This window comes from Phyllobates terribilis, unplaced genomic scaffold, assembly GCF_046119375.1.
Source record: "Phyllobates terribilis strain yellow unplaced genomic scaffold, ASM4611937v1 Scaffold_454__1_contigs__length_1458546, whole genome shotgun sequence".
Lineage (NCBI taxonomy): Eukaryota > Metazoa > Chordata > Amphibia > Anura > Dendrobatidae > Phyllobates > Phyllobates terribilis.
The window spans coordinates 1,370,869-1,391,033 of record NW_027363214.1 but is presented as its reverse complement, the minus strand read 5'-3'; positions in this window follow the sequence as shown (position 1 = coordinate 1,391,033).

Here is a 20,165-nt window from a genome sequence, read left to right as displayed (position 1 = left end):
TCTTTTTATATCTTGATAGATCGGGCGATTCAGAATGCAGCAATATATGTATATTTTAGTTTTATTATTCATTTATTTTGAATGGGGCAAAAGGGGGGTGATTTGAACGTTTATATTTTTAAAAAAAACAACATTTTTTTTTTTTACTTTTTTCTGGCCTTAATAGTTTCCTTAGAAGACTTGAAGGTGCTTTCATCCGATCACTTGTGCTACACATGGTTAAAATGATCATCTGCTATGAGCGATGGCCAACGGGTAACGCTCATGGCAAATCGTCACATGATCATGCTAAAAAACAGATTGCAGTAAAAAAGAAAACAATTTAAGACATTCCCGTCCTTATTTGAATGAACTAATTTTGCATTGTATCTTTTCATTTTTTATCACCCCTAACAAATCCAAAAACAGGTATAACTACCAGACATGTGAACATAGCCTTACAATACAATGTAACGAATGATAGTCGTATTTAGTGCTTACGTTGGCTGCACCTCCTCCTCACTGTCGTCCTCAATAATCGGACGCTTTCTGCCTCTTATTCTGGACGTCCTTCCTAAAATATATAACAAAACTGATTATGATTCTCATTCACCTCCAGATTTACACATCATCAGAGAAGCAGTCTCCACCTCTCACCATGGAAGAAGCAGAACCTATTACACACTGTAGGGATAAAATTATTGGGACACACACACATTACTCCTGGAGGAAATTTTATGACATTCCTTTTTAAATCCAGGGTCATTAACATGGAGTTGATCTCCCTTTGCAGCTAATAAAGCTTCCACTCTAAAAAAAAAAATTGGGGGATATTTCTGTGCAATTTGTTGTCCATTCTTCCAGAAGAGCAGTTATCAGGTCAGACACTGATGTTGGACAAGGGGACCTGGCTTGTAATCTCTGGTTAATCCAAAAGGTATCTATCTGATGGAGTTGAGGTTAGGTCTCTTGAAGGGTCAGTCATGTTCTTCCACACCAAACTCACCCAGCCATGTCTTATTTGAACTTTCATGAACTGACTTGTGACAACATATGACAGCAAGATGCTGAATTCAGGGAGCTCTTTAGAACGAGCCATTTTATCACAACTGTTCGCACAGGCAGACTACATGCTTAGATGCTGGATTTTATACCCATGGCAATGAACCAAAAGAGAAAACCTTAATTCAATGATTAAGAGGTGACTTTTCATACTTGTTCACACAGTGTGTAAAGCTTCCTTCACATGTACATGTTTTCAGCACGTGTGGCATTCGCTTTCACATGCATTGAAGACACGTATGCACACATACCTATCATAATCTATGGAGATCTTTGCATGAGACCCGTCCGCATGGATTACAAGGGCCAATACACATTTCTGGCTCCGTGTGAAACATCCTTGTGACAACCGTGTGCTGTACATGTTTAACACTGCAAAGTATAGGAGAAGCTTTGGAATTGATATTTAAGTCATGGTGGAAAAAAAATGAATTGCACACGGATGGAACACTGATGGCACACGGATGACACACTGATCCAAAATACTTATGACACCGGTACCATTTTTCCAGTACCGGTATTATATGGACATGTGAAGGGTGGTTTAGTCAAAGGAATCTGTTAAACATGTCGTCGGTCGGGTAACAAACCCTGAGCTGGAGGTTTTCAGGAGGCAGACACAGAGCTTTTCCCCAGGATATTGTAACTTAGTTTTTCCTCTCCTTGTAACAAGAACCATAACCTTTCTAATATTTCGACATAGCCGCAAGAGGGCTTGTTTTTTGCAGAACACAACTTATTCTATGAAATAAGTGGAAACGGTGAGGAAAAAAACTGTAATTCCACATTTTCTTTTTCAAGGTTTTGTACTAGCGCCGCTTACTTTGTGGTAATCAGGTGGTGATCTGTTACCTTTGCTCTATGGGTCAGTATGGTTACGGGATCCCAAATCTATATATTTCTATTCATGATTTACTAATTAAAAATAAAATAAAAACATTTACAAAAACAATTTGGCTTTTGTCACCATATTCTGAGAGCCATATATATATTTTTTTAAAGTGGTCATCCGGCAGTCAAGGTAACCCTTCGTCAATGTGCATTCATACTGCACGGTGGCCCCATGTTCATTAGAACTGATGGCCATTATGTTAAAGTCTGTTACATGTCACCATCACACTTGACAGCGGTATTAACCCCATAACGCCCAATGACGGACACTGCACGGCATGAGCAGGTGTAAGTTAATGCTCCTTGCCGTGCAGTGTCCGTTATGGCTTTAAACTGTCACAGCGTGTAAACACGCAGTGACAGATAAGTGCGGACAGCTATCTGTGACAGCTGAGCAGCACAAGATGGGGTGCAGGGAGCCATATGGTCGGTCCGCACACCTAGATCGCTGCGATCGGTCAGTCAATCTGACTGACCGATCTCAGCATGATCGTGCAGAAGATGCTGAAATATCAGCGTCTCCAGCCCGATCAGTGCCGGAGTTCAGCACCACCAGTGGCTGAGCTCCGGCACTAAACAGCTAGTAGCCGTGTCAGCACCATCCCTGGCTGTTAAATCCGCTGACAGATCGGTGGCCCTGCGATGTCGTGGGGCCCAATCATTGCCATGGTGACCAGGGGTCGTCATGACGACCCCCGGGTCACCAAGCTACGGAAAGCTGCTGAAACCATGCTCACAGCATGGGCTCAGGAGCTTTCACTAAAGGTATAATGAATGCACTGCAATCTAGTACATTGCAATACATTATATCTGTGATCAAAGAGAAACAAGTGAAGGTCCCATAAAGGGACTAAGTAAAAAGTAAAAAATAAATGGCAAAAAATGTGTAAAAATATGTAAAAAAAATTAAATAAATAATAATAATTTTAAAAAAATATTCACTAATAAATACACATTTTTATGTAAAAAATAAATAAAATAAAAAAAAGTACACATATTTGGTATTGCCGAGTCTGGAACAACCCGACCTATAAAAGTGTCACACTAGTTAACCCCTTCAGTGAACGCCGCACAAAAAAACCTTAAAAAAACGAGGCTAACGATGCTTTATCATCATGCCACTGGGAAAAAAAGGGGAATGAAACACGATAAAAAAAACAAATATATATAAAATTAGTACCGCTGAAAACGTCATCTTGTCCCACAAGAAACAAGCCGCCATACAGCCCCATCAGTGGAAAGATAAAAAAATTATAGCTCTCAGAATAAAGCGATGCAAAATATATATATATTTTTTGTATAAAAACGCTATTAATGTGGTACCGCTGTAAACGTACAGAGCTGAAGAATAACTCTGCCTTATCAATTTTACCACACGCGGAACGGCATAAAAAAAAACAAAAAAAAACACAATTCCTGAATTGCCAGTTTTTGTTTATTTTCCCTCCCCAAATTTAGAATAGAAAGCAATCAAAAAATGACATGTGACCAAAAATGGTACCAATAAAAACGTCAAATCGTCCCGCAAAAAACAAGCCCTTACATGACTGTCCCAGAGGACGATTCCCTAAAACAAGGCAGATGGCAACACTGGACGCTGTCTGGCCTGTGAGTCGGTATTGTCCGTCTTTTTAGGTGTGCATAAATGCGCGATCGGCCGCAGTTTTGGACACCTCTGAAAAGTAGGACGACGCTGAACAGAGGTAAGATGGAGCCCAGAAGAGTAACTCTGCTGCCTCATTATAATGAATGGATCCACTGGGGGGTGTCACCTGAATCACGTCACCCAGAGATTTCAATGGAAACTTCAAAATAAGTGCTCAGCATAGAGCACCGGATAAATATGATCCAAAATGTTATGTAAAATGTTCCCAATAAAAGCTTCAAATCTATCCATAAAACAAACAAAATACTCAGATTCATAGAATCATACAATTGTAGAGTTGGAAGGGACCTCCTGGCTCATCTGGTCCAACCCCCAGCTCAAAGCAGGATTCACTAAATCATCTCAGACAGATGTCTGTCCAGCCTCTGCTTGAAGACGTCCATTGAAGGAGAACTCACCACCTCTCGTGGCAGCCTGTTCCACTCGTTGATCATCCTAACTGTCAAAAAGTTTTTTCTAATATCTAATCTGTGTCTCCTCCCATTCAGTTTCATCCCATTGCTTCTTGTGCAAATGAGAATAAAGATGATCCTTCTACAATGTGACAGCCCTTGACATATTTGTAGACAGCTATTAAGTCTCCTCTCAGTCTTCTTTTTTGCAAGCTAAACATTCCCAAATCCTGCAACCGTTCCTCATAGGACATGGTTGCAGACCGGTCACCATTCTGGTCGCTCTTCTCTGAACTTGCTCCAGTTTGTCGATGTCTTTTTTAAAATGTGGTGCCCAAAACTGGACACAGTATACCAGATGAGGTCTGAACAAGGAGGAGTAAAGTCCGATAATGACTTCACATGATCTAGATTGTATGCTTCTGTTAAAACATCCCAGAATTGTATTTGTCTTTTTTAGCTGCTGCATCACACTGTTTACTCATGTTCAGTCTATGATCTATTAGTATAACTAAGTATTTTTCACATGTACTGTTGCTTAGCTCTATTCCTCCCATTTTGTACATGCTTTTTTCATTTTTATTGCCCAGATGTAGTACTTTGAATTTTTCCCTGTTAAAAAACATTCTGTTACTTGCTGCCCACTGCTCCAGTTTATTTAGGTCTTTTTGAATCCTGTCTCTCTCTTCTCTAGTGTTAGCTATACTTCCTAGCTTTGTGTCATCAGAAAATTTAATCAGTTTACCCTCAATTCCTTCATCTAAATCATTGATAAAGATGTTGAACAATACAGGTCCCAGGACAGAGCCCCGTGGTACCCCACTTCAGACATTCATCCAGCTGGATGTGAAGCCATTTACGACCACCCGTTGAGTCCGATCACTAAGCCAGTTATGAATCCACCTAACAGTTGCCTTGTCCTTTCAATACTTGGTCATTTTTTCAATAAGGATGGTGTGAGATACTTTGTCAAATACTTTGCTGAAGTCAAGATATACTATATCTACGGCATTTCTGTTAGGCGTCAGGTGTTTGCTAGATTTGAAATAGGTTCAGAACCATCAGTGGATTCTGTAGTCTCCCATTCCAGTCCAGCCAGGGATGATGCTGCTCAACATCATCATCAGTCCCAACGCCTAGCTGGTGCACGAGATGTACAGGTTGTCTCTTGGGTCTTTGTTCCTAGCAACATGAAGGATAGGTTGCGGAGGGAAACAGGGCTGCTAAAGCTTAAGTCCAGGATTCTCTGCACTGAGCATGCCTGTGACATGGTGGACCGTGATTGGTGGTTTGGGAGTCAGCTGATCCGGTGACCTGGCGCCGCCTGATTGGTTGCGGGTGACGTCACCAATAGTGCGACGGTGGGCAGGGCTTAATCTTTAAATAGCCCGCCCACAAACATGGCGGCGCGCTCTGATCATTGAGCTGTGATGGTGTTGTGTGGACGCTTGGTCTTTTGGGCTCCAGGTGTGCTTTAGTTTCTGGCAGGCAGGTTTAGTGGAAATAGGCAGGCTTAGATGAAATAGGCAGGTAGCTTCATCTGACAGTCTGGCTCCGACAAAGGGGTCGCCATACACCCCGAGCAGTCTGCAGACACCCTATTCCCAGCACCGCCTGTAAGCCACGTGGAGAGATACTCCTCAGTGCGGTAGCACGCCGGCTGGGAGCACATATTCGCCGACGTGAGTCACACACGCATCCTAGCGTCTGCTGTGTAGTCCCTGTGCAGTTAACAGGGCTACAGTTATATTATTTATCGCACATCTCTCGTGCTGTTAACGGAGATAGTGCGAATCCCTATTCCCGTTCCGGTGTGCAGTAACACGGAAGGGATTGTTATTTAAGTTGGTTGTTTTACCTTCTCACCCGGAAGGTGTTTGGCCGCAGTCCACCAGGCTGCATCGCGGACCCTGAGTAAGGTTGCTTTCCATTATTGAATAAAAGTTGTTTGCAACCGTCCCCTTAACAATTTCCCTGATCCACCCAGTCAGTGATTCTGTCATAGAAGGAAATTAAGTTAGTCTGACTTGATTTGTTAGTTACAAACCCATGCTGACTCTGGTTAATCACTTCATTCTTATCCAGGTACTTACATACATGTTGTTTAATAATTTGTTCAAAGATCTTTCCTGGTATAGCAGTCAGACTCACCGGCCTATAGTTCCCTGGGTCCACTTTCTTCCCCTTTTTGAAGATAGGAACAACATTTGCTCTTCTCCAGTCTTCTGGGATTTCTCCTGTTCTCCAAGAATTTTCAAAGATTATGGAGAGTTGTTCTAAAATTTCTTCTACGATCTCCTTCAGTACTCTGGGGTTTAATTCATCTGGACCTGGAGACTTGAACTCATTTATGTTAGCTAAATATTCCCTCACAATCTTTCTGTTTACAGATAACCTGGATTCTTCAATTCCTTTAATAGGACAGTGAAGATCAGTTGATGTTCCATTTTCTTTCTGAGAGAAAACAGATGCAAAATAGGAATTAAAAAGTTCGGCCTTCTCAACATCCTTTCTTACCATTTCACCATTTTCATCCTGTAAAAATCCTATAGCATCATTGACTTTTCTTTTACTTTTGACATACCCTCAAAATCCTTTTTTATTGCTTTTGACATCTCTTGCAAGCCTTAATTCATTGTCAGCTTTAGCTGACCTGATACGTGCCCTGCAGGATCTGCAGACTGCATTATAATCTTCTTTAGATATGACTCCTTCTTTGCATTTGATAAACATTTCTTTCTTTCTTTTTAGCATGTGTTTAAGTTCTGTGTTCATCCATCCTGGTTTCCTTAAATGCTTCCCATTCTTCCTACTTTTCGGGATTGTTAACGATTGTGCTTTGAGAATCTCATTTTTAAAAATTTCCCATCCTTCCTGGACATTTTTGTCCTTAAGGACATCCAGCCATTGGATCCCTCCTATTCTCTTTCTGAGTCTCTTAAAATCTGCCTATTTAAAATCTAACCTTGAAGTTTGAGTCTTCACATGTCTTCCTCCTCTAGTTATCCAAAATTCTATAATAGCATGATCGCTGCTTCCTAGGGTCCCAGCCACTTTTATCTCCTCAACCATTTCCTCCCTGTTTATAAGGATTAGATCCAAAGTAGCAGATCCCCTTGTTTTCTCCCCTACCTTTTGGAAGATAAAGTTGTCAGCAAGAGAGGATAAGAATTTGCTTGACCTGTTAGTTTTACTTGAGAGAGATTCCCAACAAATGTATGGATAGTTGAAATCTCCCATGACCACTACGTCATATTTTTTGGAGAACTTGGTCATTTGATACATAAAGAGTTCATCCATATCTTCAGCTTGCCCAGGTGGCCTGTAGTAAATGCCTACAATGGTGTCCTTTCCGTTGTTCTCTCCTTGTATTCTTACCCAAACACTTTCCACAGAACTCCCAGTCTCTGCTTCAATCTCTCTGCAGATATACGCTTTTCTAACATACAATGCGACACCTCCTCCTCGTTTATCAAGTCTGCTTCTTGCAAATAAGTTGTATCCTTTTAGCCTTGTATTCCAATCATGTGTATCGTCCCACCAAGTTTCAGTGATTCCAATGACATCATATTTCTTTTCCTGCGTTAGTAGTTCCAATTCTCCTTGTTTGTTGCCCATGCTTTGTGCATTTGTATAAAAACATTTTAGTTTGTGATTGGTTTCTCTTCCTCCCATATTTTTATTACTTAGATTTTTTTGTCTTTGTTCTTCCTTTCCACTTCCAATAGCAGAGATCTCAATAGTATTTGTCAGCTGTATGGCTTTTTCTGGCCTTTTGCTTCCCTTCCCACATTGATCTAGTTTAAAGCTCTCCTGATGAGTGTAGCAAGGCGACTTCCAAATACATGTTTTCCAGTCTTCGTAAGGGGCACCCCATCTCTAGCAAGTAGTCCATCATATAGATAATTCATTCCGTGATCCAGAAATCCAAATCCTTGTTGACAGCACCATCGACGTAGCCAGTTGTTCACCTGTAGAATCTTATTCCACCTCATTGTTCCATGGCCATCCACTGGGAGGATGGATGAGAAGACCACCTGCGCTCCCAATTCTTTCACTTTCTTGCCTAAGTCTTCAAAGTCACTGCAGATGGTTTCCAGGTCCTTTCTTGCAGGGTCATTTGTCCCCACATGTATTAGCAGGAATGGGTAGTGATCTGTAGGTCTGAAAAGTCTTGATATCCTGTCAGACACATCTTTAATTTTTGCTCCTGGAAGACAGCACATTTCTCTTGAGGTTATGTCTGGTCTGCAGATAGCGGCCTCTGTTCCTCTCAACAGGGAATCCCCCATGACCACCACTCTCCGTTTTTCCTTCACAACATTTTCTTTCTCTATCCCGGAGGATTCTGAGGGCTTACAAGGTTATTCATTGTGGGCAAAGTCTTATCTTGCTGTATTTCTTCATGGTTCTCCTGTGTGAGAGCCTGGTACTGGTTCCTGAGCAGTATGGGTGCTGACTGCCTCTCGATACTCCTGCTTCTCTGGGTCACATGCTTCCATTCCTCTGTTTCATCAGGTGCAGTTCGAATTTCTTCTCTTCCTGTATCATGAAGGGATAATTATCCTCTGTCTAAGAACTCTTCACCTTCCTTAATGATTTTCAAGGTAGTTAACCTCTCTTCTAGATTTCGCAACTTTTCCTCCAACAGGGACACAAGCTTGCATTTCTGGCATGTGAAGTTTGGCTTTTCCCTGGCAAGTATGTGAACATGTATCAGGATATGCAGCTCACCAAATGGCTCCTGGACTCTTCCATGTTCTTATTGTTAATGTGTTATGAAAACAGTGAAATACGCTCCAAAATTCGGTTTACCGATGTCCTCCTTTCAGCTCCAACGGCCAAAATCCAGTGTTCTTTGAGCTCACGGAGACTCTTCACTTATCCCAAAATGCAGTGGGAATATGCAAATTATCTCCTCAGGACTCCTCCCCTGGTTTCATCTGTCAATGTAAATATAGGGTGCTTCCACGTTACTGGTAGCACAAGGGCACTGGAAAAGTGAAATAACTCCTCGCCCCCAAAAGAAATATAGCAAATTCTGTGCTCCGAAATTTTAATGCTACCCCCCACCCCCGTCCTCCAGAGCTCCAGTGTGTGCCTACATCAGATTTACCATCCACATGTTTGGCAGGGGTATAACTTACAAAATGGGGTCACTTGAGGGGGGGTATTCTGCTCTTTTAGCATTTAGGGTCTCTGTATATGGAGTCCGCAAACTATTCTAGGAAAACCTATACTCCAGCAGTCAAATAGCGCTCCGTCCTTCCCGAGTGTCGCCGTGTGGCTAAGCAGTACTGTACAGTCACATATGAGGTATTTCCACATTCAGCAGAAATTGTGGGCCACATTTTAGGGGCCAGTTGTATCCATTAACCCCATTTAAAATGTAAAATCTGGGGCTAAACAAAATAATTGAGATAAAAATGTAATTATTTTTTCTTCACTGCCCAATGGTATAAAATTCTGTGACACACCCATGGTGTTAATATGATCATTGCACCCCTAGATGAGTTCACTGAGAGGTGTACTTTGTAAAATGGGGTCCTCAGGCTGTTATGGCACCTCAGGGGATCTCCCAGTGTATGATGGCACCCGATGCAGATCACGTAGGAGAGGGAGCCCTCTCCCTCCTCAAGCCTTCTAAATGCTGTTATTTCTATTGATAATGACATTTAAGGGGTTAAAAAGCTGGGAATGGTGAGGGCAATGCTCCTGACAGTGACAGCCGAGGCTCTGCTATCACTTAAGCCAAGCTCCCGACGATGATGGTGAGGGCACAGCCCCTGGGCCCGGCACAATCGTCATGATGTTACTGTATGTCAGTGGTTGGGAATCCCTTCCCGATCAGGACGTATAGGTATGTCAAAGGTCATGAAGGGGTTACAATTTTAGCAGCAATTTTTCATATTTCCAAGGAAATTTAAAATAAACTGCACTTTTATGGACCTATTCACTTTTGAAGTGACTTTGAAGGGCCTTTTATTGTAACCCCCTAAAAAACACCCCAATTTAAAGAATGGAGGTTTCAAAGCATACAAGAAGTTTGCTATTCCTTGAGGTGCTTTGCATTAATGAAAATATAAGGAAAAAAAATTAATAATTCCATTTAGTCAAATTCCATTCAGCTAAAATGTTACTTCAGCCCTAATATTTAGACTGCACAATTTATTAAACAATTTATCCTGAATGCAGCATTACTCCTTGTATAGCAGACCCTAATATTGTATAGCTACTGTACGGTTTGGTACTCACTCGGCTGCAGCTGAGGTAGGCACAGGAAGCATTTTCATTGAAATCCAGGCTAGTTTATTCAGACAGCATAAACTGCTCAGGTAGCAAAACTAAAACACCCTTTTCCGGCACAAAGTGGAAATACAAAGTAAAATGTCCATACAATGTTGCGGGTTCGACCGCTCAGGTCAGTTTCAAATCCTTAGGTGTTTAGCACAGACCAGCATCCTGGAGATCCACATATCTCCAGACACAGAATGAGACAATTGGTCTCCATTTTATTTACCAAACCACGCCCCCGGGGTGGGGATATGTGAGCAGCCATTCCCACCAATCTCTTATGACTGCTCATAAAAGCGGCCCTCATACGTCCTATTAACCCTTTCAGTACTATATGTGCTGGAGCATGCTTTTCTGGGTTTACATCACCGAAGTTAACAACCTCGAGGACCTGTCCGGTGGCCATCTTACATACCCTCCTCTGCCCAAAGCTGGCGGGCTTGGCTATCAATAAGCAAAAAAACTCAAAATTCGAAAATCACGATACACATGAAGATTAGAAGAAGAATAATCAGTTCTGAGAAGGAAATGCATTAAGCATAACACTGTGTGTGTGTGTATGTATGTATGCATGTATGTATGCATGCATGCATGTATGTATATATATTATATATATATATATACACACACACATGTATATATACATACATACATACACTACCTAGTCAGGGTGCATGTTTAAAAAGGACTGTATAGACCAATCGGTAACTAAAACACAGAAAACCAATGATATAGAACCAAAAAGAAGACCAGAGTATGCTAAAATATAACAAATTTTAATGGATCAAGCTAAAATACGAATAGGGGTGGGAACAAAGCAACCAGGAGAAAGCGCTGAACAACATGTGTTTCCCACATGCAAATGTACAGTACAAATCAATGGAATATATACCATTGCCACCATTGCCACCAGAATACATATATATACATACAGTGGGCACGGAAAGTATTCAGACCCCTTTAAATTTTTCAATCTTTGTTTCATTGCAGCCATTTGATAAATTCTAAAAAGTTCATTTTTTTTCTCATTAAAGTACACTTTGCATCCTATCTTGACAGGAAAAAAAACAGAAACCTAGAAATTTTTGCAAATTTATTAAAAAAGAAAAACTGAAATATCACATGGTCATAAATATTCAGCCCCCTTGCTCGGTATTTGAATTAGTACAGCCATGAGTCTTCTTGGGTATGAAGCAACAAGTTTTTCACACCTGGATTTGGGGATCCTCTGCCATTCTTCCTTGCAGTTCCTGTCCAGTTCCGACAGGTTGGATGGTGAACGTTGGTGGACAGCCATTTTCAGGTCTCTCCAGAGATGCTCAATTAGGTTTAGGTCAGGGCTCTGGCTGGACCAGTCAAGAATGGTCACAGAGTTGTTGTGAGGCCACTCCTTTGTCATTATAGCTGTGTGCTTAGGGTCATTGTCTTGTTCGAAGGTGAACCTTCGGCCAAGTCTGAGGTCCAGAGCACTCTGGAAGAGGTTTTCACTCAGGATATCTCTGTACTTGGCCGCATTCATGTTTCCTTCAATTGCAACCAGTCGTCATGTCCCTGTAGCTGAAAAACACCCCCATAGCATGATGCTGCCACCACCATGTTTCACTGTTGGGATTGTATTGGGTAGGTGATGAGCAGTGCCTGGTTTTCTCCACACATACCGCTTAGAATTATCATCAAAAAGATCTATCTTCATCTCATCAGACCAGAGAATCTTATTTCTCATAGTCTGGGAGTCCTTCATGTGTTTTTGAGCAAACTCTATGCGGACTTTCATTTGTCTTGCACTGAGGAGAGGATTCCGTCGGGCCACTCTGCCATAAAGGCCTGACTGGTGGAGGGCTGCAGTGATAGTTGACTTTGTGGAACTTTCTCCCATCTCCCTACTGCATCTCTGGAGCTTAGTCACAGTGATTTTGGGGTTCTTCTTTACCTCTCTCACCATGGATATTCTCCCACGATTGCTTTGTTTGACTGGATGGCCAGGTCTAGGAAGACTTCTGGTGGTCCCAAACTTCTTCCATTTAAGGATTATGGAGGCCACTGTGCTCTTAGGAACCTTGAGTAATGCAGAAATTATTTTGTAACCTTGGCCAGATCTGTGCCTTGCCACAATTCTGTCTCTGAGCTCCTTGGGCAGTTTCTTTGAGCTCATGGTTTTCATTTGGTCTGACATGCATTGTGAGCTGTGAGGTCTTAAGCCCCCGTCTCACATAGTGATATCGCTAGCGAGATCGCTGCTGTGTCACGGTTTTGGTGACTCACCAGCGACCTCACCAGCGATGTCGCTATGTGTTACACTTTGCAACGATCAGGCCCCTGCTGTGAGGTCGCTGATCGCTGCAAAGTGTCCTGGACCATTTTTTGGTCGTTGGCCTCCCGCTGGCCAGCACACATCGCTGTGTGTGACCAGCGGGACCAAAGAACTGGCTGGTAACCATGGTAAATATCGGGTTACTAGGGGCACGCGCGCACTTAGTAACCCGCTGTTTACCATGGATACCACTCTGCTACGGTGCGCGGAGGCTCCCGCGCACCGTAGCAGAGTGGTATCCATGGTAAACAGCGGGTTACTAGGGGCACACGCGCACTTAGTAACCCGATGTTTACCATAGTTACCAGCCTGCTCCTGCTTAAGCAGCAGGCTGGTGACGGGAGCAGGACATCGTGGAACGATTCTTTCCACGATATCGCTGCTCCCCTGATCGCTGGTGAGCCTGCCTGTTTGACAGCTCACCAGCGATGTATTAGCGATGCAGCAACGATCCCTGACAGGTCGTAACGTTGTCGGGATCGCTGTTGCATCGCTTAGTGTGACGGGGCCTTTATACAGACAGGTGTGTGCCTTTCCAAATCAAGTCCTATCAGTTTAATTAAACACAGCTGGACTCCAATGAAGGAGTAGAACCATCTCAAGGAGGATCACAAGGGGTCTGAATACTTTCCATACCCATTATGTATATGTGTATATATATATACATATATATATATATATATATATATATATATATATATATAATACACATATAAATAAAACAATAAGGAACCAGGTGTATATCAATACAGATTATATGTATTAGATATGGGGAAAACATATGTACTACCTCTATCAGGGTGTAAATAAATATTGTGCAAAAGAACCACAGGATGCAAGAGAGGGGCAATGATGGAAATAGCTCCTAACGTATAAACTATTCCATAATAATAAACCAATATAGGCGGGTATAGAATAGTCTATATACCTGTGTATGAGTCTGGAGTAGAGGGGGCATACGGTGCAGAGTCACCACCCCGACAGCAGTGGACCCTCGACAGTGCATCAGCATTGCCATGCAGTTTCCCGGGCCTATGCTCTGCATGGAAGCTAAAATCCTGAAGGGCTAGGGACCATCTGGTCACTCCGGCATCGTTCCCCTTCTTGTCCCTCATCCACCTTAGTGCGGCATGGTCTGACACTAGCCTGAACTTCCTGCCTAAGAGGTAGTATCTTGAAGTGTCCAACACCCACTTGATGGCCTTTTCCACAATGGAGTAATTCTTCCCACAGGATGTCACATTCTGACTTAAATACATTATGGGATGCTCTTCCCCATTCACTTCCTGTGATAGGACAGCACCCAGCCCGACATCTGACATGTCTGTCTGGACCACAAACTTATTTGAGAAATCCGGTGCCACCATAACTGTCTGTTTACACAGAGCTACCTTCAGTTCCGCGAAGGCAGTCTCAGCTTCTGGAGATTACTTAGCCATAACCGACTTTGTCCCTGTAAGGAGGTCTGTCAAAGGGGCCGCTATCATGACGAAGTTAGGGATGAACCGGCGGTAATAGCCCACGATGCCTAGGAACGCTTTGACCTGTTTCCCTGAGAGGGGTAGTGGCCAACTCTTCTTGATCACGTCGACTTTATTTGGGGCTTTATTTCACCTCTCCCTACGACATAATCCAAGTATTTGGTTTCTTCAATGCCCATGGCACATTTCTTCAGGTTTATAGAAAACCCTGCCTTCTTTAAAGAATCAAGTATCGCCTGGACTTTGCTCAGATGGCTTCCCCAATCCTGGCTATAGATCACGATGTCATCCAAGTAGGCTGCTGCATACTTCTTGTGGGGAGCTAGAATCAAGTCCATGGTCCTCTGGAAGGTAGCCAGGGCTTCTTGCAACCCAAACAACATCCTTGTGTACTAGAATCAACAATCTGGCGTTGAGAAGACAGTCTTCTCCTTGGCATCTTGGGACATGGGTATTTGCCAATTCCTTTAGCGAGGTCAAGGGTGGTAATATACCTGGCTGGCCCCAACCTTTCAAACAGTTCATCTACACTGGGCATTGGGTAGGTGTCAAACTTCAAGAATTTGTTGAGTTTCCTATAGTCATTGCAAAACTGCCATTCTCTATTTGGTTTTGGCACTAAGACTATGGGACTGGACCAGCCACTCCTGGACTCCTCAATGACTCCCATGCTCAGCATCCGCTTCACCTCTTTTGCAATCACCTCTCGGTGGGCTTCGGGAATCCGATACGGCTTCATATTTACTTGGACATGATGACCCGGAAGAAACTCATGCTCTATGATCCGAGTACGCCCTGGTAGTTCTGAGAACAGGTCTCAGTTCCGCTATAGCAACTCTCGGCACTGTGGCATCTGGGCATGTGACAGCGACTCTGCCAGCTTGACTTCCTTCACGTGGGCTTTGGTCTTCGCCACCAAACAGGAGCTTCCACAAACTCCCTATGTCGCCATGGCTTGATCAGGTTGACCTGGTACACCTGGTAGGGCTTCCTTTTCCCTGGTTAGTGGACTCTATAGTTGACATTGCCAAGCTTTTCAAGAACTTCATAGGGGCCCTGCCACTTGGTCAGGAATTTGCTCTCCACCGTAGGCACTAGTACCCAATTTCCAAGGTGGAAGTGTCTCACCCTCGCTGATCTTTAGTACACCCTTGACTGTGCCTCTTGTGCTTTGAGGAGGTGTTCTTTCACAATAGGCATCGCCTCAACAATCCTTTCTTGCATCTGGGCCACATGTTTGATTACATTCCTGTAGGGTGTAGACCCCGCCTCCGAAGTCTCCTTTGCTACATCCAGGAGTCCAAGGGGCTGTCAGCTATATAACAGCTCAAATGGTGAGAAGCCAGTAGAGGCCTGTGGGACTTCTCTAATAGAAAACAGAAGGTACGGCAGTAGACAGTACCAGTTCCGGCAGTCTTTCTCTACGACCTTCTTCAACATGGCCTTCAAGGTTTTATTAAACCTCTCCACTAAGCCGTCTGTCTGGGGGTGGTAGACTGAGGTCCTGAGTTGTGTGATTTGCAGGATTTTTCACAACTCCCTCATCCCCCTTGACATAAATGGGGTCCCTTGGTCCGTTAGGATCTCCTTAGGCAACCCCATTCTAGAAAAGATGTGGACTAGCTCCTGGACTATGCACTTGGCAGAGGAGTTTCGTGGTGGTACAGCCTCCGGGTAACATGTAGCATTGTCCAGTACCACCAAGATATACTGATGTGCTCTGGCGGACTTGACCAGGGGTCCCACTAGATCCATGGTGATGCGATCGATTGGGACCTCAATGACAGGTAGTGGCACTAAAGGGCTACGGAAGTGAGCCACAGGGGAGGTCAACTGATAGGTGTGACAGGACCTACAGTAATTCACAATCTCTCGGTGACAACTGGGCCAGTAGACCCTCTGGAAGATTCTTTCCTGGGCTTTTTCTACCTCCAGATGACCACCTAAGACATGTACATTGGCCATATCTAACACCCTGCGTCTGTACGGCCCTGGCACTAGTAACTGATCGATTACCTCTCTTCTGAGCTTCGTGACCTGACATAGTAACTCCCCAATTCCAGCAAAGTACGGATATCAGGTATCAGCCCTAGACTCTTGAGCAACACCATTCAGAACAGTGACATTATTAAACACACCTTTTAGAGTTCAGTCCCTGAGCTGGGCGTTTCCAAAGTATCCCCACCTCCAGCTCAGGGATGCTGCTTCATCCTCACCCCCAACAAGCACATGAAAGGGAAAACTGTCGGTTGCGGCCTGCGACGAGGTTTCTTTAGGAGCGACCTGGTTGTGGTCTGGACAACCCAGCTTCCTCCCTTTCTCCCACAAGTCCCAAAGCAAGGCAAAGTCCTGCCCTATTATAACAGGGTGCAACAGGTCCTTGACTACGCCCACCTCATGGGACTCGGTGCTACAGTTTGTGCCTATGACCACTAGGACCACAGGGTAGTCCTTAGCGTCTCGATGGATACAGCAGATGTCCACTTTTTTCTGCAGAATCAGACGATGAGGAATTATGGCCCTCACTAGGGTTACCAAACTCCCAGAATCGAACAGACCAGTCATTTGCGCTCCATTCACTGACACGGGGCATGCCTGTGGTCCCACGCCTCGTGGAGGGACAGCACTACAAGCAGGATATGCAAAGTAGCGCCGTCCTGTGCTGCAGTCTACTGGCTCGTTGGTCATAGGGCAACAGGCCACTATTAGACCCGGGGTGTGACATCGCCAACAAATTAAGTTATTGGATGGGGCCTTTGGTAGCAACTCGGGACCCCTCCTGAACTCTAGGATGCCCCCCAGATGTGGTTCTAGTTCCCCACTTTTGGGTGTCCATCCCCCCTGTTGGTAACCACAGTATGGAGATGCTCCCACCCCTTACTTCCCCAAAGCACTCTCGACCGCCTGGTACCTTTCTACCAACCTCACAAGGTCATTGGCATTATGGGGATCTCCCTGTGCAACCCAGGATGGCACCAGCCTTGGAAGGGAGTGTATGAACCTGTCCATCACAATCCTCGCCACTATATGTGCTGGAGAGGAAGATTCCGGTTGCTACCACTTTTGGACCAAGTGTAGGAGGTAAAACATTTGGGACCGGGAAGGTTTGTCACTGCAATAGGCCCAGTGGTACACCCGCATCATGTCAGTCAGAGTCACTCCTAAGCACGCCAAAATCTCAGTCTTCAACTTGATGTACTCTTTTGCATCTTGCAAGGCCAAGTTATAATAGGCCTTCTGCTGTTGCCCTGTTAAATATGGTGCCAGAACCTCCGCCCACTGCTCTGGAGGCAATATCTCTCGCTCCGCCACCCTCTCAAAAATTGTCAGAAACGCCTCGTCCTCATCACCCGGGATCATCTTTTGTAAGGCTCTTCTTAACGTCTTCCTGGCAAGTGAGTCATCACTTGGACTTGGGGGTGGGGCGATTGAACTGCCATGGATTAACTCGGCTAGGAGGTTTATCTGCTGCTTGTACTGCTGCTGCTGCCACTGCTGCGGTTGATGCTGCCGGAGATTAGCCTGCACCAGTTGCTTTATCAGCTCCTCCATGATGCCAGACGTCCCCTACTGGCTGACGGCCTTCACCCAAGACATAAAAGGTTTCCTGTAGCAGTCACACTGCCCCTTGGGATTTGTGACTGTGCTTCTAGCACCAATTGTAGGGTTTAATACTCACTCGTCTGCGGTTGAGGTAGACACAGGAAGCATTTTCATTGAAATCCAAACTGGTTTATTCAGACAGCATAAACAAAAATAGCGTTTTCCGGCACAAAGTGGAAGCACAAAGTAAAATGTCCACACAATGTTACCGGTTCGCCTGCTCAGGTCAGTGTCCAATCCTTAGTACAGACTAACGCCTTGGAGATCCACAGGTCTCCAGACACAGACACTGAATGAGACATTTGGTCTCTATTTTATTTACCAAACCACGCTCCAGAGGTGGGGATATGTGGGCAGCCATTCCCACCCATTTTTTATGACTGCTCTTAAAACCGGCCTGATACGCCCTATTAACACTGTCAGCAGTATACGTGCTGGAGCATGCTTTCTCGGGTTTACATCACCGAAGCTACCAACCTCGATGATACATATTTCCCCTCAAGGACCTGTCCGTCAGCCATCTTACACTATATACATGTCATTAAGGGTATACAAGTTTAAAGATTGCACATTTTTCAAAATTTTCAGAAAATTTGGAATATTTTCATGAACAAAGACAAAACAACAGATCTGAATTTACCGGTAGTAACAGGTAAAATGTTTTACAACAACAAAATCACAATCTCAGAATCACTGACAGAAGCATTTTAAAGTTATTACCGCAGAAAGTGACGTATCAGACTTGAAAAATGGGGCTGTCAGGAAGGTTAATGCTGATTTACACGAGACAGGGTTAAGAAACATGGAATGGTATTGTGCAGTACATACCTATAGGTGAAGCATCATCTCCCTCAGAATCTTCCTCTGTATAGTAATGAAACACTTATTAGTAAGGGTGAAAAAATAATATATATATACATTATATATATACAGTACAGACAAAAAGTTTGGACACACCTTCCCATTTAAAGATTTTTCTGTATTTTCATGACTTTGAAAATTGTACATTCACACTGAAGGCATCAAAACTATGAATTACCACATGTGGAATTATGTACTTAACAAAAAAGTGTGAAACAACTGAAAATATGTCTTATATTCTAGGTTCTTCAAAGTACCCACCTTTTGCTTTGATGACTGCTTTGCACACTCTTGGCATTCTCTTGATGAGCTTCAAGAGGTGGTCACCGGAAATGGTTTTCACTTCACAGGTGTGCCCTGTCAAGTTTAATAAGTGGGATTTCTTGCCTTATAAAAGGGGTTGGGACCATCAGTTGTGTTGTGCAGAAGTCTGGAGGATACACAGCTGATAGTTCAACTGAATAGACTGTTAAAATTTGTATTATAGCAAGAAAAAAGCAGCTCTTCTAGGAGTGGAATAAACAACTTGGCGGCATAAAAGCAATCTTTTTAGAGACTGGATGCTGGATGCAGCGTGATGCTCAACTTATCTCTTCAGAATTTCTCCCATAGGTGTTTCATTTGGGTTCAGATTAGAAGACATACTCACTGAATCATTTTCAATCTGTTCTTCAGAAATGCAACATATGTGTGCTTTGGATCATAGTCATGTAGCTCCCGACATCAGCAGCACTCATGCAGCCTCACTTAAGGATACTGATGCAACCACCATGTTTTACTGTAGGCATCATGCATTTTTCTAATTTCATATTTGTAAATGCATAATGCCAACACTAAAACATGGTGGCAGCAGTATCCTTATGTGGAGCTCTATGAGTACTGCTGGTGCTGGGGAGCTATATTTCATTGAAGGTATCATGAGTTCAAAGATGTACTGCTCTATATTGAAAGAAAATCTGCAACCATAACTCTGTGCCCTTGGTAGACATGCAATTTCCAACATGACAATGATCCAAAACACACATAAGTTGCATTTTTGAAAAAGAACAGGGTGAAAGAGATTCAGTCGCCAAGAATTAATCTGAGCCCAATCAAAAGACCTTCAGGGAATTCTGAAGAGACAAAATAAAGGGGTTTTCCCACAAACAATAGTACATTTTAATCAATATATCTTGGAATACTAATAATTTCCACAATTGGATATGTTTAAAAAATGTTCCTGTGCTGAGATAATCTTATAAATGTGTCCCTGCTGTGTACTGTGTAATGGCTGTGTCTGACTGTACAGGAACATGGTCTGATTATACCACAGCTCTTGGGCAGGGGGTAGAAAAAAAATGTGCACTGATATTACATCAGGGGATCGCAGATGATTCTTTCTTTGAAGTAAAACATTGTTTAAAAACAGGCAGGGAAATGTTTTACCTCACAAAAAGAATCAGTTGTGACCCCTGCTGTAATGTTTGTATATTCTTTTGCTTCCCCCTGCCCAGGAGCTATGGAATGATCAGACCATGTCCCTGTACGATCAGACACGGCAATTACGCCATACATAGCAGGGGCACATTTATAACATCATCTCAACACAGGAACATTTTATTTAAACACATACAATTGTGGAACTT